We start from the raw sequence: 25,121 nt of genomic DNA on the forward strand, positions 1-25,121 counted from the left end.
ACCAGCACATGTAATTCAGCACCTCCAAATGAAACCCATTCTCTTCTGGATCACCTCACACCTCCACCACTTTCATCCTTACCATCAAAAGATAGTCAAATTCTCCTTTACCACTACTCGCACACTGAAAACCTAGGCATTATCTTTGACTCATCCCTCTCCATTCCCTAATTTATTTATTTATTTGTATAGTATTCTAGCAGTTACTAATTCATTAATTCCACCATTCATTCATTCCACAAACACCTGTTGTGTTCCTGCTGCATATGAATAAAACTGTGTCATTCTAGAAAGCCATTTCTTTAAAAACTTCATAATCTATGAGAAAAGATAGATAGCCTTACAGATCCTTTCTCCAAAAATGGAGGTGTAGGCGGGAACAGGAGGATGTAAAATGGGACAAGTATCCTAATTCCAGGCTCTCATTGTGGCTGACTGGTCTCTAAAGTGACCTTCGTGAAGGTTGTTGTCCAATACATTAAAAATACCTTATATACAGTGTGGCCAGAATAATATTTCTGAAAAGTTACCTTTACTAAATTACTCTTCTATTTGACAGTCTTTAATGGCTCTCTATTGTCTACAGTAAGAATTGACTACTCTTACAGCTTTTCAAGGACTTCTATAATCTACCTACAATTCTATGAGTATAAAAAATTTTAAATAGTATTAGCACAACTCAAATATTAGTATTTTATCAGAAAGTTAAATATAAGTCAAAACTACTTAAGATTTAAAAATTTGGCATTCTGTTAAGAATCCTCTTGGGCCCTGTTTGTTGATACTCCTAAAATTCAGGTTTTTATTACTCCATTTTTTAAAGACTCCATTGTAGAGCACTAGATAAAGAACCCAGGTTGTGTCAAGCTACTGTCTAGCTAATCAAAAGGTATTAACAAATCTATCCATACAAGTATTACTTCTATTGAAACAGAGACATGGGAAAATAATTAACGGGATTTCTTGGTATAAAGTTAATATTAGCAGGTAAGTGCCAGGCTTCCGGGCACAAAATAAAATAAACTGAGTATGTTCAACATATAGTTTTTGCTCTAAGTTCTCATTAGTCTGAAGCAATTGCTATTCTTGTTCTACAACATATCACCTAAGGGTTCTTGGTTCTGTAGTATTTAGGAGGTCTTTACTTGGTGCCTATAAATGCCATTTCCTTTTAGTCACTTTACCCAGTAGTATGTGTTTTTGGATTACAAAGACAAATGGCACAGAAAGTTCCTGCTCACTAATGCTCTTCAGCTCCCAGGGAACATCCCAGTGCCTAGGGTATTTAATGAATCAAAATCTAGAAGCGACAGGCTGATATGGAGAACCAGATATTGTGAGGATTAAATGCCAGGTCAGCACTTAAAGACCCTGGGAGTGACTCCTTAAATTTTGTGTCCTAGGTGCCTCCTTGTTTCACCCTAGTCCTGGCCCGAAGTAGAACCACAGATACTGCTAAACATCCTATAATGCATAGGACAGTCTCCCATGACAATTATCTGGCCCAAAATGTCACTAGTGCTAAAGTTAAGAAATCCTGGTAATAAAAGAACACTAAGTGAGAAAGAATCCCAGCTCTGTAACTTATTAGCTAAGAGCCTTCAGCAAATCATATAACCTCTAGAAGATAGTTTCCTTTTATATAATGGATAACATGCTTATGTTGAAAGATTTAGGAGGAAAACTGATACAGAAGCCTTTAGTCACTCTACAAATGTTAGTTTCTATTCTTCAGAGTAAGTACAAAAATCTTCTCTATCAGAGGTAGAGAGCTCTGGCTCTACCAAGACCATTTCCAAATATAAAAGACACATGGTACTACAATTTATTTACTGTCTGAATCTCCCATCAAAGTCTAAACAACTTGAAGTCCTTACCTTATCGGACTTTGTATCCTCAGCCTCTACAACAAAGTAAGTATTAGGTGTCTTTTAAATGGGCAAATAAGCTCTTAGTGTCTACCCACAACATCAAAGCAATTCATTGCATTGCAACACATCATGGAGAAATATCAAAGAATGTACAAAGAACAATTTTGTCCTGGAGAAATTTTAAAATAGTAAGAGATGCCTAACAACAAAACAAAATTACAGATTTAACACAAGGAGACACTCAAAAACAGATCATGGTTTTATGGGTAAAGCTCACATAACTAGCTGAGGTCACAAATGAATACCAATGAGATGCATACAAAAGTCAGAATTAAACAGATTTAATCAGAGGAGGCCTGTTTTTATTAGTATAATCCTTTAGAGTACATGCAGCTATTATCTTACAAAGGCAATGAAACAGTGCACTTAAAGAACAAACATCAAAATGACAAGTGCTATCATTTGTCATGTTAGCAATACTCAGCTAAATTTCATAATTTGGATGATGATAGCATATTTTAAGAGGCTGAAGGCCATTTTAAGCAATTTTTTAAACTACATTAGATTTTAATGGAAGCTTATCAAATTCCTGACATCCACAATCCATCTTAATTATCTTAAATGGCCTGAGACAGAATAAGACCAAAAGGAATGATGCCCAAATGTCTGAATATTTTGCTGAAAGGCTGAGCTCAAGCATATCCAAAGTGTGTTAGAAGCAACTTTTTAAATGCATAAATATAACAATTATTTTTAAACCAACAATTTTAGAAAAATAGTAGTTGCTAGCTAAAGCTTATATAAATATGACACTAAGTTTGCAAATGTCAGCAGAGTTTTAAGATCCCTTTCTAAAGTAATAGTCTGTTTTGCTTGGTATCTTAATTTGCCTTTAGTTTTGAAACTAAACTTGCCAACACTATTCCTCTCAAAACCTCAGGAATTCCATTACTAGTTTTAAGCTAAATTAAAGGAAAAGAGACGTATTCACCCCATGGCAGAAGTATGCACAGTGTTTGTTGATGCTCATAAATAGACTGAGAAATTTAGACATGTCTGAAGGACAGCGGCTGCACAGTCAACTCTGTTCTGCTCTGCCATGAGACTGAATAGAAAGAGAATTATTGCTACTACTTCAAGTGAGACCAGCAGAGAAAGCTTTAAACCAACGAGGATATAACAGAACATTCTCTTTGAGTCAAAGCCTCTGCGTATGTTTCACTTCAGGTAAGAATGGTTAGAGTACCCTTAAAAATATTCACATGAAGCCAAGATTTTACTGTCCTCTCCTCCAAAAAACAATGCTTAAAATGCCCTCAACACTGCCCACCCACCTGCCTACAAAAACTTTTTTTAAGAAGAACAAACTATAAAAGCTTAACACATAGATAGATGGTTGGTTGTCTTATCACTCAAAATCCTCTCTTCCATTCCATGTCCCTATTCTCAGACTCAATAAACCTTCCTGATGGTTACAGACACTCACTCTTCATCTCTTCTCCACTACCCTCAACAAGCCCGAATTCATCTCAACTCACCTGAATTCCAGGTGTCAGGATCCTATGGATGGGACTAATAAAAAAAGAAAGTTACCATGACAGAAAAGAAAGGAAAATCCCATCTTTCCCATTTTCCTGCTCCCTCCTTTATCCTTCCCTAACCCTGCAGAGTAGCAACAGCAGAAGGAATAAACCACCTTAAGTTCATTCAATTGCCTTTTCTCACTTGCTACCCCACTAACTCAGTTCACTGCTCCTTCTAGGCATTCTGCTCCTTGGACTGATCACCCTACACAACTCTACTCAACTCTACTTCCTGCCTCAGGTAATGGAAGTCGCAACCAAGGTCCTAGATTTTGGGGAGACGCAGTTCCCCAAGACAGGGATGCAGCAGGATGAACTGAGTTTCCGCCAGTGATACAAACAGTGGTTCAAATACAATGCAATATGATGGGTTACATCATTTTTACTGCCTGAACTAGTAAGCTAAACACCTTTCTTAGGTGATTTATTGGAAAAATAGGCTCCTAATTCCAAATTCCCCTTTTTAAGTCCTGATTTTCCCTTATCCTTAGCCAAAGTCCTTTTTAAACAATTCACTTACAAGACAGAACGTACCTATATAAAAGTAAAATTCAGTAACTACTAGTAATCAAACAAATACACTTTTGACAAAGTGAACAAGTGAGTATGAGTAGTTTGTACAACATGAGTGACCCATCCTTGCAACCACATAATGAATAAAAAATAAATCTAATACAACTACTGAGTCATTAAAAAGAATGAAACCTCAACCATTTGTGACAGCATGGATGGACCTAGAAGGTATTCTACTAAGTCAGTCAGTCAGAGAAAGATAAATAGCATCTAATTTCACTTTTATGTGAAATCTAGACAACAAAACAAATGAACAAACAAAACTGAAATAGACTCAGATACAGAGAACAGACCGATGGTTGCCAGAGGGGAGGAAACTTGGGGGACTGAGTGAAAAAACTGAAGAGATTAAGAAGTACAAATTGGCAGTTACAAAACAGTGATGGGGATGTAAAATGCAGCATAGGGAATATTGTCAACAATATTGTAATAACTATGTATGGTGTCAGGTAGGTACTAGAAATACCAGGGGAAACATTTAAAAATATATCATTGTCTAACCACTATTCTGTACACCTGAAACTAATACATAACACTACTGAATTTAAACTGTAATTGAAAAATAAAATAAATTCAGTTATAAACAGCATAAAACTGGCGATCATACTTTTACAAAAGTACCTTAGAAAACTAATATCTAAATTGAGAAATAAATACACCAAGAAAAACAATCTGGCAATATCTACCAAAATTGTAAATGCGTGTATCTGCTGGCACAGAAACTCCACCTCTAAAATTTAAAGTACTGCTATCTTTGCACAGATGTGAAATATGTATACAATACTTGTTGCCTCATTATTTATAAAAGCAAAAGCTAAGAAACAAGCTTAATTTATAGTACAATCAATACAATGAATACTACGCAACCAATAAAAAGAGTGGATATGGTTATAAATGTAGGAAGAAAATTTGGTACCAAGAGCAAATGCCTCAGGGGAGGGGACCTAGTAGACAAGAGACTAGAGACTTGCTTTCCACAATAAACCTATCTGTACCTTTAAATTTTGGGCCATGTAAACATATTACCCTTTTGTCAAAAGTAAATTAAAAATTGCTTAAAGAATTTAGACCATTTTCTCCAATCCTATGATACATCCATCATACATAATTTTACTATCCTCATCTACAGGCAACATTCATTAAGACTGAGAATCTAAGCTACTAGAGCTTACCAATAACCAATATACTATAGTAGAGGGCTCATTGCCTCCTTAATAAAAAGACTATGGCAACTTTGCACCAATCAAAACTAAGTATAATAGGTGAAAAAATAGATGAAAAATTTGTCTTACCCAAAGCAACCCTTATTATGGAAATAAAATTGGATGTAATCTAATTTGATCAGCACTCTAAAAACCATGCTTCATCAAAAGTAAAAAACTAGCTGAAATTTCCGGTTAGGGTCTAGATCTCAATGGCTACAAGCACCAGAAATACAAAGAACCTAAGAAGTACCAAAACCATTTGAATCCAAAAGGCAGTTCACAATAAGAGAAGGGGGGGGGGGGGGGACGACTAAGTGTCAAACTCCAAAACAACCATTTTAAGATATCATTTTTCTAACAGAGTTTTCCTTTTTAGTTCTTAAATTCCAAAATTGAACATAATTGTCCTTCAGTAATTAAAACTCAAGAAACTGAATGAAATAATTCAAATTCTTTTTCAAGCTAATTTTGAAATGTTGCTATTTAATGAGATTTTTGGTTTTGCTACTTAGATAAAGAAATTAATATAACAGCGGCTAATACTAAGCTGGTCCCCCTCTTCTTCCTCTGATTCAAAAGTATTGCAATCTGTTTGATTATAAAACCAGAAAAAAGAAATCTTGAAGAGGAGGAAAACATAACATGGTAACATTTGGGAAGAGAATCACATTTATTTTATAAAAAAAAACAAAACATCATTTCCCTGACTCTCATTATCAACATTATGACTTGGCCATGTAAGCACACTGCTATATCACTATGAACAAATTTTAATTTTAAAAACTTAATAATAATGTGTTTAAAGAAAAATGTCAAACTATACAGCCCCAAAGTTTGTTGTCATAATCAACTACAGTCTCATGCAGTCAGTAAATGAAAGAGGCTAGCTGGCATGTCAAAAAATCAGTCCACTCCTTTGCGAGATTCAAACACTCAGACTAATGCCAAAAAGCAAACAAGCAAATAAAACCCAACCTCATGAAGTAAACCTACACTTAAAAAAGCAGGAGGTAAAAACTGCCTCAGAATTAGTATTACATATCTTGACCTTTCCAAAAAAAAAAAAACAACAAGAATATTATCAACTGGTAATTTTCCTTTTTTGTCTATATTATTTTATATTTACATATTTATGGCTCAAGAGTGTCTGAGGTACTTGATACTCAAAGAGTAATGCTAATCATAATATCAATTATAATCATATCAAAGTCAGGGATTAACAACTACACACATGCATATTTAATATCCCATCTGTGGTTTCCAATCTTGAGCGCAGGAGCACTAAGACAAAAACTTAAGAGTTCTTTTCAAGATTTAAAAATAGCCAAATAGCCTCACGAACTGTATGAAAGAATGCTTTGTACACCAAGATAACCAAATTTCATTTTGAGGGCTGAAATTAAAACTTAATGTAGTAATAGAAATTCTCTCATAGTGATTAAAAGCTCCCATTGTAGTTATAGTCATCAACAATAAAAAGAGAAAACCCAATGAATAATTATGCAATAAACATTTTATTTTGTAGAACAACAACTTTGGATTCTAACAACTGAAAAGTAGTGGTAATAGTGTAGTATAGGTTTTTTAATGTTCTAAAATGCAAAATGCAAACTAAAAATACATACCAAACTATACATATCAATAAAACATTTAAGTTTATCAGGAAAAGGTTTGTTGTGTGTTCTGGGTGACGACAGAAAGATACTTATGAAATATACATACACACACACAATATACACATATATTTATATAGAGAGTATATATATGTGTACCCACACACACTTTTTTGTAGATCCTAAGGGCTCAACTGATGCTTCAAGAAATAAGTAATGATGAAAGAAGAGAGGACTCATCAGATCCCAGCTATGAAGGAAATTAAACAGGAAGAAGAGTCTACATCTGTGTTCTCCAAACTCCATTTTTCCTCCTTACACTCTTATTTCACAACTACCTCAGCAGTACGACTCTGCAAAATCTTAGCTACGGTTCTCACCTATACATATGTAATATAAAATAAAACAAATTGTAAACCGAATTTTCACCTTGGAATGTACTCGCATCTTTTACATTGCATTAGCGCTAAAGAAATACTAAGGAGCAAAATGAAATTAGGACCCAAAATGTGGAATAATTTCAAGAACTACCCCAAACATGACCTGAAGACCGGTATACTTAATGAATATTCATCAAGAATACTTAATGACCAGGTATAAATCAGGCAACATCTAGGCATCTAGCACCTGCACAGCAAGTAAGGGAACATGCTATGCATGAACCTACAAACATCTAAATACAAACCCCAGGGCTCCATTACATCTTACCTGTCTGACCTTGGGAATGTTACTTAACTCTCTGAAGACTCAGTTTTCTCATCTATAAAACGGAAATAAGAACAATAATTTAGTAGAAACTCTTTTAACAGACTTCTACTATATCGACTTCTAGAAATAAAGCTCTTCAATCCCTCCATAAATCACTCCCTGAGGCCTACCCCAGGCTGGTCACTCGGACCTAGTAGGGTCTTCCAATTAGGCAGACCACTTTCTTACACACATCCCCACCCTTCTGCTCTCACCAAATGAGCTGGACGCTTAACAAGAGCCAGCTGTTTGTTCCCACACCAGTTTATGCCAACTGTACTTGTTATTGTAATTATGTAATCTAAGATTATGTAAACTGATGAAGTATGAGTGTGAAAGGGGTTGTTTCTCTGAAATTCTGTTCAAAGTTCAAAAAGACTCAAAGACTAATTATTTTTTTAAAGTTATTATGGAATTAAGTATATGTAAGAGCTCTAAAAGAATAGAGAAAAAAAGCCTAAAACTATAAAATTTTTAACACACTGAAAGTGCCTCTTAATTCTCTCTTTCCTAAGAAAGATACTTACCAGATAATGCTTCATGGGTATGGATTGTTCTAAAAAGACCATCCAGAGCTCTTATCAAAGGACTATCCACAAAGAAACCTTGACCTTATGGGGGGGGGGGGGGGGGGGGGGGGGGANGGGGCGGCGGAGATGGTGAAATAATGTATACCCAAGTTAAAATTCAAAATACATTTTTGGTGAATCCCTGCTAACCAACTTTTCAACAGCACATATACCTTCTCAACATCACATATGAGATCTTCATATGTAGCTACAACAAAAATGTATAGGAATATTCTGGGTTTTTTAATTTTATTTATTTATTTTTAGAGAGGGGGGAGGGAGAAAAAAAGGGAGAGAAACATCGATGTGCAATTGGTTGCCTCTCACACTCTCCCAGTTGGAGATGGGGGGCCCACAACCCAGGGATGTGCCCTGACCGGGAATCAAACTGGTAACCTTTCAGTTTGCAGACTAGCACTCAATCTACCGAGCCACACAGCCAGGACTGGAATATTGTAAAGACTAAAGTATTTAAGCATAATGCTTGGCATTTAGTAATATTGAATTAAAAACTTCTGCTTTACTTTAAGGGTTTTGTTATTACCCTGACAGTCTACTGCTCTGAGAATATATATATAGAAAAGTAAAAGATACACACTCTCTTTATTACTCTGTTATTTTGTATTCACATATATTATTTATACTTCATACATCCTTAGCCATATAACTTCTGGGGTAGCCATTAAAAAAGCGAAGACAGCCAATACTCCCAAGAGCCCCAGGAGAGAGTGTAGTCACCCAGGGTTACATTCAACTATAAGGAAACATTACGGTATTGCATTCACATGTCAGCATGAGCTGACATGAACACAGGAAAAAATGAGTAAGGTGTGGTGTGGTAACAGTGGACAGAGCAGCAGCTCTCTGAAGAGGGAACAGACATGGGAAAAGGTCAAGGATCCAAACTGAGAAAAGTAACTAGAAGACAATGGCAGAGGCCAGGGAGAGAGGCAATGCAAAAACTGGCAATCATTTTGTAGGCAACAAACCTGTAAGCTAAAGAGGTTCCAGGTACGGTAAGAGGATGGAACTGGTGAGTCAACCTATTGCTCAGAAATGTTGAACACTGACTGGTACAGATATTAAAGTGCTTTTCCAACTTTTAAAATCACATTTTAAAAGTTCATGTCATTTTGACATTACAATCAATTTTACCCTTCATAGAAAACTGTTACATAAAGAAATGCACTCTAAAATTAGAACAATGAAGTACCTTCTTCACCTGTTAAGTTGGGAGAGGAACTACAGTAACACTAATATCCACTCTAACAAGGAGACGGTGAAATAGTACTAATAGTACCACCCTTTAGAGAAACAATTTGACCAAATGTTTCAAGACTAAGAAACCCTCATATCCTTTAGCTCAGTATCACACATCTGGGAACTGCCCCAGGAAATAACAAAAAATATGAAGAAATCTGTATGCTCAAAGGTTTTTTCAACCAACATTTCTTATAAAAGCAAAAATTATGATGGTGACAGAGAACACACTTAATATTTTAAGTTTAAAAAAGCAGCCTACTATAACAATGACATAAAACTTCATATGGAAAAGGCTGTAGTAAACAAACTCCAAAATGATTACTGTATTAGGGTGGTAGATTCGAAATACATTTTTTCAATCATTTAACCATTTTTAAATGTTTTACTTTTAGAATTAAAACAAATTATATTTTTAAATATGCATCTCAAAAGGTTACATACAGGATGATTTCATTCAGATAACATTATAAAAATGACAAAACTAGTGGTAGGTGTGTGTGAATGCACAGAGGTAACAACAGGAAGTTTTTATCTTGATTGTGGTAGTGTTTACACAAAACTATACATGGAATAATATTTCACAGAACTACACACCCACACCCACAGAAATGAAGGTTTAAAATCTGTATGTGGTCTACAGTTTAGTGAACAGTAATGTACTGATATCAATTTCCTGGTTTTCATATTGTATTTCATTTCACATTTCATAAAATGTCGCCATTGAGAAAACTGAGTGAAGTGGATGTAAGACCCTACTATTTTTGCAACATCCTGAGTCTTTACCTCAAAAGCCAAAAAAATACAATAAAAAATAAACATGTGCCTGCATGTATAATATTAAGCTTTGTTTTGAGGGAGTGGGAGATATGGGAATGTAAAAATTACCACGCAATACATAGGGTGGGGCAAAAGCAGGTTTACAGCTGTTTGTATGGAAAATAATACAATAATTAAGGGTCACCATCACCATGTTTTCTGGGGCACCCGTGTCTGGACGTTTTATCCTTGGCAGGGCTGGCCGACCGGCTTTATGGTGGAGGCGTGGAGTTGGTGGCCACAGCCTCTGGCCTGGGATGAACCACACTCTCGGGGGAAGCAGAGGAACCAAGCACCAGCTGTGGCCAGTACAGTGGTAGCAACTGGAATGACAAGTGCTGATGCAGGGTTTGCAGGCCACTATGTTTTGCAAAGCCATGAAGCATATGGAACCTCAAGTCAAACAAGTTTTTCAAAGTCCACCAAAATTTGCCTTTAGAGGTAGCTATTACAGAGGTGGGTTTGAACCCAAAATGACAGAATAGGAAGCAGCATTAATACTAGGTCCCTACTGCCAATAAAGGAAAAATAAGAGATACCCGTTGACAAAAGTAAGCTCTTAAATCACCCAGACAAGGGAGGATCTTCATACATAGCAGACAAAACCAATGAAGCTAAAGGTTTACTAGAAGGTCAAACTAAAAAAAAATGATGTAAATGCATAATGAATTTTAAGTTCTTATTACTTATGTATACCAGTACCAGCTTTTTATAATACAAAAAGCTACGAATTTTAAAAACAATTTAGCACAAATAAAGTCAAAGCCTTGGTATAAGTTTCTTAAATCTGAGGATTTTAAATAAGATTATAAAATATGTGGAGATTCATGCTCAATAATTATGGATAAATACATACCATTTGAATAGAAAATACAATAGTTAATAAATAATAAATGAATAAACTCTGTATTTTGCATACTCACAACCGTAAACCTACTTTTGCCCCAACTTGTATAACTTCCAAAACACTACCACCCACTATTCACCAAACCTCACAGGAAGCAAATGGCAGTTTTCAGATTGAACATAATTTACTTAGGTCAGGTTTGATTACAAGGCTTCAACTGAAATGAAAGTATCGATCAATTTTCAGAATTAAATTAGTTTAATTCTAAAACTTAAATAAAGATTTAAAGCTTAACTAACCAGTTTTGAAACTATACTTATATAACCAATTAAGCAATACCCCCAGAATTTTCTCCCTTGCCACAAAAGTTTCAAGAAGTATAAATAAAATTTTTCTTACATATATTCAACTTAAATACATAAGTGACTAATACAAAGGATGTAACAGTTTATTGCCTCTGGATTGTGCTACATGACAGTAATGACATGTACCTTAATCTATCGTTTTAACCTCAAAGACTACACTGTTCTTAATATCCAGGAGCTCCCAATAACTATTACTGAATCCATTAGTCAATGGATGAATTCATGTTCCAACTAAGACTCAATGCCCATGTTCCTCCAGCTTTAACTGAGAATCAGGATAGAAAGTAAGAGACAAGAGAAAAAAAGAGGTAAATTTGGATAGGGTCCAACTTCTACCAATTCACCAGGTCAAAAGATGATATTGAACCAACATTACACCCTAGTATCAATGCAAAAGTTGACCTGAGGAAAAACCTTAAATCATTTCCTTTGATCACCCAAATCTTAAAGACACATCTAGAAAAAGAACTGAGTTAGTATCAGAAAATCTGCCTCACAAATCATTATCACATAATGCTCTCAAGAAAGGCAAATTTTTTTCCTCTGTGCAAATCCATCAACTTTTTGATCTGAAAAATCTTAGCTTGTTATGCAAAGCATCAGAAACACCTTCCACATGAGCTTTAAGCTCTGAGCAACAACATATATCATATATACTTGTTATATATTATGAATATATTCATATATAAATATATAATATATAAATAATGCAATTATACTAGGACTACCACCACTTAAGACATTTAAGTCAAACAGCAACTCATGCCTATGTTGTTTATTCATTCAACAGTCAGTGACAATATAACAGTGAACAAGACACAGATCATGTCCAAGTTATGGTCTATCTAGTAACTAAAGGTGACTGAGTATAGCAAGTAAAAAGAATCTTAAGAAAACCAGGGTTTGAATTTCAATGCCTCCTCTTACTAGCTATGTCTCTGCATCTTAGTTTCCAGAACTATAAAAAGTACTACTGTTATAAAGATTAAAACTGTAAAATATAAAAATGGCTGGCAAAACAGAAGACACTATACGAATGTAAGGTATATATATTACTGTACCTAGCTTTTCATTAAGAAAAAACAAAACACTAGGATACCACTCTGCATATTGCTTACTAGTTACAAGGGGAAGAAATCAGTAACTATACAGTGAATAAACCAGGTAGCATCTTGACCTACATTAAAATCATTAATAAGGGGCAAGTGGACATTATGTATATTCAGATGTGATATCCTGAGAGGAATACATCACTCTTGTAGTGGTCTGACTGAAGATAAAGAGCCTGATTCAAATCAGACCAAATCAGACAAACCCAAATTGAAAAACTTTTATAAAATAACTGACCAGTATTCTTCAATTAAAGACAAAGGAAAGCTAAGAAATTCTTCCCAATTAAAGGAGAGTAAAAAGAAATGACAACCAAATACATGATCAAACTGAAAGAACTGGAATATAAAGTGTAGATTCAAGTATCAATGTTAAATTTCTGGAATTTGATAAGGGCACTATAATTACATAGGAGAATATCCTAATTCTTAGGAAATGTACCCTGAGGTGGTATTATGAGGCAAGAAAGCATACAACATACTCACTTTTCAATGGTTCACAAAAATACATAATGATGTGTATATATGCCAAAAGAAAAATATAGCACAATATTAAAAATTGGTGAATATGTATAAAAGGTATACAAGAATCTACTGTATCATTTTTGCAACTTTTCTGTAAGTCTAAAATTATTTCAAAATAAAAAGTTTAACCTCCAGGGGTTTACTTGTAAGCTCTAAGCTATACAATTTTAAAGTGCTATTAAAAATTATTCTGCAAGCTGTGGCTGGTATAGCTCAGTTGGTTGGAGCATCATCTCCAAAATCAAGGGTTTGTGGGTTCTATTCTCAGTCAGGGCACATATCCAGGTTGGGCCCACACCCGTCAGGGTGTGCATGAAAGGCAACTGTGTGTGAAAGGCAACAGAATGATGATCTTCTCCCATCAATGTTTTTCTCTCTCTCTCTCCCCATCCCTTCCCCTCTAAAATCAGTAAGCATATCTTCTGGTGAGGAATTTTTAAAATCACTGCAAAATTAATACAGAAAGAGTTCTAAGAAACTTCATAGTTATTATATTAACAAACATGAAAGTATGGCACATGAGCAAGAGCCAGCAAAAACAAACAGCAAAATCGTATCTGCAAAGATACTGGAATAATCAGATACGATATATAAAATAAATATATTTAATAGGTTTTTAGGAAAATCTCAAGAACATGATCAAGAAAAGCAATAAGACTACAAAAAAGGATAATCTTAAAAAGGAACTAAATGAAACTTCTACAAATAAGAAAAAATAGTACATGGAATTTTGTATAACTCAATGAACATGCTACAACATAGATAATAAATCTTTAAGACATCATGCTAAGTGAAATAAGTCCAACACAAAAGAAAAAATATTTTATGACCCACTTATATGAGGTACCTAAAATAGTCAAATTCACAGAGACAAAGTAAAATACAGGGTCTAGCACAAATAATGTCCCTGTTTTATTGCAAAATCATAAGCATGTAATTCTGTAACATAACAATATCACACTCAAGTACATCGTATGACACTTTAGGTGAAATATTCAAATTAAAATTAGAAATTATTACGCCCACATTATTACTCTACCAAACGCACTCAAGCAGGCCTCACTCCTGCCAGACCCTGTGGTTGTTGCCAGGGGCTGGTGACAGGGGGAGTAGAGAATTATTAAAGACAAATGGGGAGGAGTATAAAGGGCTTCAAAGATCCTGGTGGTGTTCGATTTTCTAAGCTAATTAGTGGTACATGGTAGTTCATTTTATAATTACTTAAATTGTACATTTATTATACTGTATGCTTTTGCAATGAAAGTATATTTTAAATATCAACATAAAAGGAAAAAAATCAAATTACCACTGATCACTCCCTAAAAAATCTATACTACTTCACAAAACTTGAACTTGAAACAGTAAGAAGATACACTGTTTCATTACACAAACACTTATCTTTGCCTACATTTGAACTGAGGGGTGGCATGAAGATTTCTAACCCTCTTCTCCCTCTTGACTTCCTAACCCAAGAGAGCTCAGTCAGTAGTCACTAGCCGCATGTGGCTATCCACATTCAAACTAATAAAAATTAAATACTATTTAAAATGTAGTCCCTGTGTACCATTAGACACATTTTCAGTGTTCAATATATGACGATCACTATGTTGAATTGCACAGATACAGAACATTCAATAACTGCAGAACGTTCTGTTAGTGCTGCTAATTTTGTAACACTAGAAATATATTGATAATTAAATAATCTTAAAAATAAAAGAACATCTTAAAATTCATTAAATGTCCTTTTAAAGTCATTTTCTTTTTCTGAAACTACTGCTCCTAGTAAGTTTTAAAAGTTTGCTGTTTGTTAAATATATAAAGTGTTAGGAATTGTTCAATATTCCACCAAAACCACCAGAACAAAGAAATTTTTAACAAGCCAAAATTAAATACTGGGTTGGCCAAAAAATCCATTTAGTTTTTTTCCATAAACAAAAGACACATTTTCAATTTCACCAATAACTTTATTGATTTGGATCTTTTGGGTATGTCACCTATCTCCCACTATTTACTGGCTTCTAGTGAGTAGAGACCAGGATGCTGCTAAACATCTTCCAACGCGTAAGACAGCCCCACAGCAAAGAATTATATGGCCAAAATGTCCATACTACCAAGAAACTTCGCAAACCACTTCTGACATGTTTAATCAGTCACAGCACCTTCTCCATACACCTGCACAAATCTTTTTTTTGCATTTCAGTAGTGATTTTACCTTTCCTGAAATAATAAAGCGAAATAATAAAGATACACTGAAAATGTTGTGTATCTTCTTCCACCCTCAGTATTAAAATGGCTACACAAAAATTCACCAATTTTGATGTTCTTTTTAAATGCACATTGATATGATGGCTGTCACAATACAATCTAACAATACCATTTTGAATGTAGTTAAAGACAACTAAGCACTACTAGAGCCACTAAGGAAAAAACTAAAACTGTTTTGCCAACCCAGTATGTAAGCACAGTGTTACTAAACTGAATACAAGCCATATCACAGGAACACAACACTCACAGGATGAACATCATCCCTTTTTGGGGAGTACCAATTTTAGTTGACAGTACTTTAAAACACTGTTTACATACATAGAAAATCACAAAATGCAAAATGCTTATGAATATTTAAAATAAAAGCCTATAGGCATTGTGAAATGTCCTACTCATGTCACTGCAGAACCAGCTCAAACTGGTCCTATCCTGTTTCTAACAAGACCCAGAACCAATAAAGCTTAAACCTTTTTAAAGTTTAAACCTTGTTTAAACCTTGGATACACCACTTGTGAACACCACTCAGGAGAAAAACCTGTGGAACCCCTAACTGCCCCTCCCTCCGTACCCTCTCTTTCCAGAGCAAAGAACTCAGACGTGACCAGAAGCTGAACGCAGAACCTTTTCCAAAGCTAAGGAAGATCTGGTGTTGAAAACCCTTAAATTTTGCCCCAAACCCTGGATGGAGGAGACAGATCTGGGCCTTGCCCTCCAGTCTTCTTGCCAGCTGACCTCACAATATAAGCTTTTTCTCTTATCAGAAGCAGGTGTCATAGTATTGGCTTATGCTCATGGGGCAGCAAGCCCTTGCTAGGTAACAGAGCAAAACTGTATTCCTACCTTCTGAGCATACCATTCATTTCAGCCATTAGTAGAACTTTATGGAAAAAATTTAAGCACTGTTAAAAACTTAAGCTTTGTTAAAATAAATGAATTCTGTATAATTATTTTTATTTACCAGAATCAGTATTATACAACTAAACTCTATAAAACAATAACATCCTTAATATTTAAAGCAGCAAACCTTCAGTTTTCGTGAAAACTAAAGGACAAGAGGCCTAAGCTATTTCAACCTAACATGAACATTTTGTTTCAGGAAGTCTAACATACATTTCTATATATTTCTATAGCATTCCCAATAGAGTTTAAAATTTATTATTTAAAATTACTAACCAAAAACACTCAAAGGAAACAAATGTCAAGCCTTAATTTAACAGTCATTTATGCAAGCTTTGCACCTTTAGTTACCCCCACACACATTCTAAGTGAACCAGGGAGTCAATAAGCTTCTCATGTAGACAACTGAATGCAGTTTCAATAAGCGCTTATGCTAATAATTGGTTTGTATCCCCAGGAGGACTTCTGTGGCTCCACTTACATAACCGATTACGCAAAGTGCTGAACTATTCTTTCTCTAGGAAACATTTTGAATACTGATATTTGTACAAGGTTTACTTGCTATGCTAAATAAAAAAGCTTTTCTTGCTGCAGCTTCAAGGATCTTTCCTGCAGAAGAGGTGAAGAGGAAAGCCAGTTTCTACTACTCCACTGTGTCAAAGGCGAGGTTTTTATCTTGTTGGCTGATCAACAGAGCAATGACTTACAGCAAGCACCCTCAGGCAGCCCCCACAGTTCGCCAATTTCCTCCTGGGACTCTGGTAGGGAAACACAGCCTTAAACAAGTAATTTCGAGAAACCTGTTTGAACTCAATTTAAAACAATCTGAACTGTCCCTTGAAATGTGCTATAAGTAATGTAAAACTTGACAAAGTTAAATTCAATGGCTGTGAGAATCCCAATACAGCCCCTGTAGGGAGTACAAGGGCAGACTGTACCACAAACCTAACTTGAATATGCATAAATATGTTGGATAAGCACTCTCCCCCAAAACCCTGGTTCTGTTTATACCAAGATGATCAGATTTCACAGAACCATAATCTTAAAAAGCACATAATAAATCAAAGGTGCCACTTTTATTTTGCCGAGGCCATTTAAAAAAGACAGTAACTACCAATTACCATCACAATTATTTCATAAAAGAATAGGCTTACACCAAAAATGATAAAAGATAATTTTAGAAAAATTATCCTTTAACTTCAATAGATTTGGCTTTAAAAAAAGCTAGCTCATTCTCATTTCACTTCAGACAAGTAAAAATGTTGTCATGGACTGACACCACTCTATAGTAGCATTTGGGAATCACAGGTCTAAGCAACTAACTCCCACTTGGAAAAAGAAAGCAACAGTAAAACATGCCCAAACAAAATATTAACCTATTCAATAATGAGGAAATACAGGCTTGGAGGGGTTTAGGGACTCTCCCAAGGTCACAGACCAAGAATTTGACACAGGTCTGTATAACTCCAGAGCCAGAGTTCCTAACCATTACAATGTTTCCTCTAATATTCTTCCAGTGCTATAAAGATAGGCCCTAATCCAGTCACCTTTGTGACCAATGACAACTGAGGAATTTCCAAGACAGCTGGCAGGAGTCAGAGGTGTACTCCCTAGCCATCATTCAGAATGAAGCTAAATGGAACTCCTGACCTTTGCCTCATTAATACCAGGCTCACTGCAACTAAGCCAACCAGCCCAGACAAAGCACACACAAAACCCCCTGCCTCCAACAACACTGACGCAGGATTCTTCCTTAAGACTGTCCCAAGTTTCTGTGATATAGTAAAAAATATTCCTAAAAAACAAAGTGAATGTATTAATTCCCAGAAGAAAATAAACACTTTCATGGTAACTCAGTCTAAAATTAATAAACTTGCCCTCAAAAAATTACAACGATTAGCCTCATTTTGCAAACTATTACAATCTTTTATACATTAATACACAGATTCCCACTCCTTAAATAGCTAAACAGAAAACCACACAAAATTCTATAAATTCATAGTTCTTTTTTTAATATTTTATTTATTTATCTTTAGAGGGGTAGGGAAGGAGAGAGGGAGAGAAATATCAATGTATGGTTGCCTCTCATGTGTCCCCTGCTGGGAACTGGCCTGCAACCCAGGCTTGTGCCCTGACTGGGAATTGAACCAGGATACTCTGGTTCGCAGGCCCGTGCTCAATCCACTGAGCTACACCAGCCAGGGCCAATTCATAGTTCTTAAATAGTTTCCAAATTAAAACAGATTTTATATATTATAAACAATGGCCAAAAAGTCCATTGTTTTTTCCGTACAATGACTCTAATGGTGCTTAGTTGTTTTTAATTTCATTCAAAACAATTTTGTTAAACTGTATTGTGACAGCTGTCATATCAGCATGCATTTTTTATCAAAACTGGTGAATTTTTGTGCAGCCATTTTAATAGTGAAGATGGAAGAAGATATACAACATTTTCGGTGTATTATACTTTATTATTTTAAGAAAGGTAAAATTGCAACTAAAACGCAAAAAAAGATTGGTGCAGCTGTATGGAGAAGGTGCTGCGATTGATCAAATGTGTCAAAAGTAGTGTCTCGGTTTCTCGGCACTATTGACATTTTGGCCAAATCATTATTTGCTGGGGGGCTGTCTACACACTGGAAGATATGCAGCAGCACCCCTGGCCTCTGCCCACTGGAAGCCAGTAAATAGCGGGAGACAACCGACATATTCAAAAGATCCAAATCAATAAAATTATTGGTGAATATGAAAAATGCGTCTTTGTTTTATGGAAAAAAAACTAAACAGACTTTTTGGCCAACCAAATATATATCATTATATAATGGTTAAAAGTATCTTATTCTATCCCTCTAAGATAATCAGGACCTAGAGAGAAAACTATTCATATTAATCAAAAGTACTGCCCTGGTTGCTGTGGCTCAGTGCACTGAGGGCTGGCCTGCTAACCAGAAGGTCACCAGTTCAATTCCCAATCAAGGGCACATGTCTGGTTTGCTGGGCCAGGTCTGCAGTTGGGGGCCTGCAAGAGACAATCAATGTATCTCTCACACATCGATGTTTCCCTTTCTCTCTCCTCCCTTCCCCTCTCTCTAAACATAAATAAAATCTTTTTTTAAAAATATGTATTACAGAGAGTTAGAAGAAAATATGTAATTAAATACCATTTTCTATGAAAGGCACTATTACTAGCCAGTAGTAATAGGAGGCATAAAAATTATCCTTGAATATTTAAAGATTCTTGATATCAAAACGAAAATTGAAAGTCATACATATAAATAAACGCAACACTGTATCAGAGATTTGCTTCCAAATCTTCACATATCACTTGCCAGCAAATGTCCAAAAGAAACAACCAAACAGCTCTTAAATAACCAAAGTCTGAGAGTCTAGACCAAACGAATGTGAAATAGTTTGTCCTCCCTGAAATAGGGCAATGATAGCATAGAATTCTTAATAGCAATAGCAAGAAAATTTCATTCCCAGTTGGATTTTCAATGATCAGACCCTTTCTAATCTGAATCTGCAACATGAAGGAGAGTACACAGATTACCAAGTTCTTTTCCCACTATATAAAATTATCTATATTGTCTTTTTCTTCTGTTTTAAATAGATGTCATCTAAAAGAATTTTTTCTTTCCTCTCTAAACTCCTTCTTGATTCTTTCATCTCCTTTTATAGATTCAACTAGTACATGTTTTGTATTATCACCTACACCCAGGTTTAATATATGCCTAGCACTACTGCACTCTCTCATGAACTACAAACCCACATTTAGAAAAGCCTCTGGGCATTTGCAGTGTTTGGCAAGCATATATAAAAACATATTCAACATATTCAAACTGATATATTATGCACACCCTTTCCCATATTTCTCGTAATCTTAAGTACCATCATCACCATCTTCCACACTTAAAATGAGTATGGCTTTGCCCTGATGGGTGCAGCTCAGCTGGCGGGACATCCTCCCACAAAGCAAAAGGTTGCCAGTTCCATCACGTCCCAGTCAGGGCTGAATGAGAGACAACTAATCAGTTTCTCTCTCTAGTAGATGTTCTCTCCCTCTCTCTCTCCTTCCCTTTCCCTCTCTCCAAAAATAAATAAACAAAAATATTTTTAAATAAACAAATCTAGCCTTCAGCTTCCACTTCCTCCAAACCTTCCCCAACAACCCCTCCTACTAAATCATCTCAATGCCACCATTGCACTACCCAGTGTTTACACTGCAGTCCACCCTTGAGCAACGTGGGGGTTAGGAGCATCAACAACCCCCTCAACAGTCAAAAATCCACACGTAACTTTTGACTCCCCCAAAACTTAACAGCCTACTGTCGACCAGAAGTCTTACCAACAACATAAACAGGTGATCAACATACAAGGTGGGGCAAAAGTAGGTTTACAGTTGTGTGTACACAAAACTCAGTTTATTCTTCTATTACTATTTATTGTATTATTTCCCACACAACTGTAAAATTGCTTTTGCCCCACCCTGTATATTTTATATGTTTTATGTATTACATGCTGTATTCTAACAATAAAGTAAGCAAGAGAAAATGTTATTAAGAAAAATTTACATTTATGGTACTATATGGATTTAATGAAAAAAATAAATCCACATATAAACTGCCCCATTCAGTTCCAACCCACGTTTTTCAAGGGTCAACTCTATACACTGAAAGTCAGCTTTATACAACAAAAAATTCTATACACTACACTGACCTTAGTAGTTTCTCATTACCTCCCAAATGTTGAACTAAATATAGCATTTAAACAAGTTCCAGCCCCAAATTAAATTTCAAACCTCACCTTTTAGTCCCCAAAATGAACTTGATATTCTAGGCAATCTGGTCCTCTAACTTTTCTCTCAGTACACCATGAACTGTTCTCTCCTCCACACTTGTGCCACATCATTCCCTTTATTTGAAAAGCCTTCTTCACCCACCTATTCCCAAAACCAAAATTTTTCTTTTAGAAAAAAGCCTTACCCTCTGCAATGTTGAACTTGGGTCACCCGTTTACTGGGAGATAACATGATACAGTGGAAACATACAGGCTTTGGCACCAGGTAGACCTAGATCCAAATTAGGGCTCAGTTATCTACTAGCTACATAGTCCCCAACTAGCAGAGCCTGGTGGTCACTTACTGGTCAATAAATAATAGCTTCAGACATAACTTCAGAAGTATTACTATACCTCCACCACTCTCCATAATTACCCCAGCTAAAAATGAACCCATTTCCCTTTCATGACCCAAACTTAAGGTCAAACCTAAATATTTACAGATATTTCTTTAAGCTGTAAACTTTTATGCAAATATCTTACATCCCCTTCTAGATTTCAAATTCCTCAAGACCAAAAACTTAATCATTGTATCCCACAAAGCCTATTAATGCTTTTCGTGAAGCACACACCACCTCCAATTAGAAAAACTGTTTAATATGTTTAAACAATATAATTCATCTCTTAACAATTTCTGACACACCATAGAAAATTAATGCCAAAACACAAATCTTAGTTGCTAGGGCTGTATCTGTATTTGCTCCCACATGTTTGTCTAACACAGCAAATGTTCAATATCAGTTGAATTGACCTGAACATAATTAACGATGCAAATATTCAGTATCTACTGAATTGACTTGAACACAATAAAATTTACAATGCCTAAGGGCAGCTGGTTTTTCCCAAGTATCTTTTTTAACTGTTATAATTCTTGAAATATGTCCCTTCAAAAGACATTAACTACCACCAGTACGGATCCATAACCATATCTAACTTGACTCCTTTTCCAGTTTCTCTCAATTACAATATTCCAACTGTATGCTTTAAACAATTAACCAAATGGCTAAGAATCTACAGTTTCTATCTGAATGTAAATGTCGAGCAACTAACTTTCCGCCCACAATCTTTTCCAGGAACTTAAAAATCATCCACCATTTGCCCAAAGATCAAAACCCCTGAAATAAATTTTCTTTTGCATAGGAGAGCTCACAAAACTTGTCACTTCAATCTATTTTTCCCTAATTCATATTACCTCCCCAGTCAGTGGGAGGAGAGAAAATGAGATAAGTACCAAAATAACTTCAGTATAAATCCTAACATATAAGTGGGGAAAGTGTCAGGTGCTTCACAGAGGTGATTTGTGTACACTTCACACTGCAAAAACACTGGTCATCTGCTGATAGTCATAAATTACAATAAATGCATTCTCTTATGATCATAATTGAAAAATTACTATTAAATGTAAAAAACCCTCATTTCCTACAAACCTTTCAGCGGCATTTATTACCTAAAATCTGTTCGTTAGAATGCATAGATTGCTTTCTCGCTCAGGAAATTCTCAACTTATCCAAGCTAAATACTTCATAAGTTAAAGAAAAAAACATTTAAAAAATCACCCCTGCCCACCCGTGTGAACGGTGTATAGCTGTTAACAGTATAAGAAGGAACCTCAGAAGTTACCAAAAACAACTCTTTAAAAGTGAAGGAAAATGACAGTTCCAAAAAAGGAGGTATAAAAACTTCAAGGAAGAGGAGGTGTAACAGTTCTCCCCTTTGCAATCCATTTGTGCAACAACTGCAGACTGAACTCATCATACACCGGTGACTTCAAATAGTCACAGAAATTAGGAATACAGATTAGAGAACAGCATCATATTTTACGTCTGCAAGAAAATAAAGGAAACTTATCTGAACAGATTCTCCTCAACTTGTTCGTTTTAAATGACTTTAACAATAGCTTGAGCTAGCTTTCCAGTCACTAAAGATTCTGGGAGGCACGCTGGTGCCACAGACCTATCCACAGCCGGTCCCAAGCGCAGTCCAAACCGATCCTGGGCAACCCATAGGCACGTCTGGACGAAAAGCTTTGCAAAAGATCCCAGGCTTCGACACACGCCTCGCCCCGCCCTGGGATTGAGGAGACAACACCTCTGGGACCCGGGCTAATTACGGAGCCCGAATGCTAACCTAGAGGACAAAACAGTCGGGAACCGGATCCCAAGATTGAGTCTGGTGTCCAGGTTCCCAGCCCTACCCAAGTCGGACGCAGAAAACCAAATCTGGGAGGCAGCGCGAAGAATTGAGGGAGCAGAAAAGAGAGGATCGGATGGACCGCGGCCCAGCCCATCCCCACTCTCCAGTCCCAACAGCAACAACAGCTCGGTGAACCCTCTCCCCGGCTCCGCCCCGCCCACCCCAAGGCCCAGCCGCCGGCTCCCCCCCGCCCGGGGAGTTCGGCTAAGACCGCGGCGGTCGACAACCCGCTTCCCGGAACCCCGACAGCCCAGCCCGCAGCTAGGAGTCCGCAGCCCGTAGCGGGCAGCTGGGGCCCGAGAGCGCCAATCCCGACACGGACCACAGCCGTCCCAGGCTGTTCCCCACACCACTCACCGTCGGCCCGGGCGCTGGGAGGGGTCAGGGCGCGGGTCGGCGGGCGCGGGCCCCCGGGTTCCGATCCGGGAAGGAACCCCTACTCGGAGGCGATCGAGCCTCCGCTGCTGTGCCTACAGGCCTCTCTCTGGCCCGATCCTTGGAAAAGCACTTCCGGGGGAGCGGGAGTGGGACGGGTTTTGGCACCGGAACTGCTCACAGGCTGGAGCCGCCGGGGCCTCCCGGGCGGGGCGGGGCCTTTCCCTCCCGGCGCCTGCAAATCCGACCCCGAACTCCCCGAGAACACTTTCTGCCCCGTGACACCTCTGTTCCCCAGGCTACTGCTACCCTTCGGGTTGTTCCATTCCAGCCAGCTAATTTTACGTAGGACACCGATGCTCGGAAAATTTAGGTGGCAGGGGTCCACAGCAGACACCCGGCCTCTCCTCTCTCCACTACTTACTCCAGTCTGCCTCCTTTGAAAATAGTAATTGTTCACTTTTACTGAAGGCTTACAACCCGTTAGGCGCCCTATTAAGCGCTTCAGGTGCTTAACTCAGTTAATGAATCCCCAAGCCCCTTAAGATTGGCACTATTATGTACACCTTGCAGAAGAAGAAAGAAGTCAGAGATGTCAAACGCAATACCATAAACGTTGGCTCTTGACTTTAACTTGTGTGTAAAAATCTCATCTACGCCTAAGTTTTTAAATTCTTTAAGTGCAAGGACCAAATTACGTTTCTATATTCCATTATCACTTGGAACTTCAACAGAGGCCAAGAAACTAGGTCCTGTTACTTTTACTTATTGCCTGGGTCCTATTACTTTTTTTCACCCCAGGCGAGTTGCTTGACCTCTCTAAACTAAGCCTCAGTTTCCTCAATTGTAATATCTGATATGTGTATGTCTCCGTGTGTGTACACATATATAATCATCTCTGAATTGTAGGAATTTAAAGTGAAAATGTGTGATAAACACTTCAGTGTAGCCAGTACCAACACAGGACTGAATAAAAGCACGATTCTCATTATCTCATCATCAGTAGGAACAATTTCTCTTCGTGGAGTCATTCTGACAGGGAGTAATTTGGAAAACTTTGGATTGGCAATAAACCACAGAAAAAGGTTAATTACGGAATAAAAGAAGAGTAGAGATTTTTGCAATGGGAAAAATGAAGGTAGGTGAGCCAAAGAATGTCCTGTGGCCAGCCTGGTTACTTGCGACACTGAGCCAAGATGGTATGAGGACCCACAGTCAGCTGCCAGACATGGAATGAAGGGGGAAAAAAGGGATTCCTCCACTACAAAATCAAGAAGGCATCAAACATCTGAGGCAGATTTTGTATCTCAAGCCAGATACAGGGGAAATAAAGCCTCTTAGCATGCATAGTATCTGCAAAACAAATTTACAAGCATCTGTGGGGGAGGAAGATTTTTTTTCATTTTCTACTTTAAAAGGCAGGGGAAATGGAAATGGTTTACAACCCATTATTATGAATTTAAGATACA

General features: G+C 36.8%; 1 protein-coding gene and 1 pseudogene across 4 annotated transcripts in view; one reads left to right on the plus strand and one right to left on the minus strand.

Annotated features, from left to right (window-relative positions):
• FRS2 (fibroblast growth factor receptor substrate 2) overlaps positions 1-23,777 on the minus strand; it is a 106,695-nt gene extending 82,918 nt beyond the window's left edge. For 2 of the 4 annotated variants that reach the window (XM_037049466.1, XM_037049469.1), the window contains exons 1-2: positions 23,635-23,777; positions 7,554-7,605 (exon numbers count right to left, since the gene is read on the minus strand). The gene's annotated coding sequence lies outside the window, so the exon portion shown is untranslated. Of the gene's footprint in view, positions 1-7,553; positions 7,606-9,150; positions 9,252-23,634 lie in introns of those variants that run through there. The other 2 variants (XM_037049467.1, XM_037049468.1) reach the window with 2 other exon arrangements.
• LOC118989358 (mitochondrial import inner membrane translocase subunit TIM14-like) lies at positions 10,183-11,036 on the plus strand (annotated as a pseudogene).
• Positions 23,778-25,121: the final 1,344 nt, after the last annotated feature.

The sequence above is a fragment of the Sturnira hondurensis genome, unplaced genomic scaffold, assembly GCF_014824575.4.
Source record: "Sturnira hondurensis isolate 20B ecotype Veracruz unplaced genomic scaffold, ASM1482457v3 Scaffold0006496, whole genome shotgun sequence".
NCBI lineage: Eukaryota > Metazoa > Chordata > Mammalia > Chiroptera > Phyllostomidae > Sturnira > Sturnira hondurensis.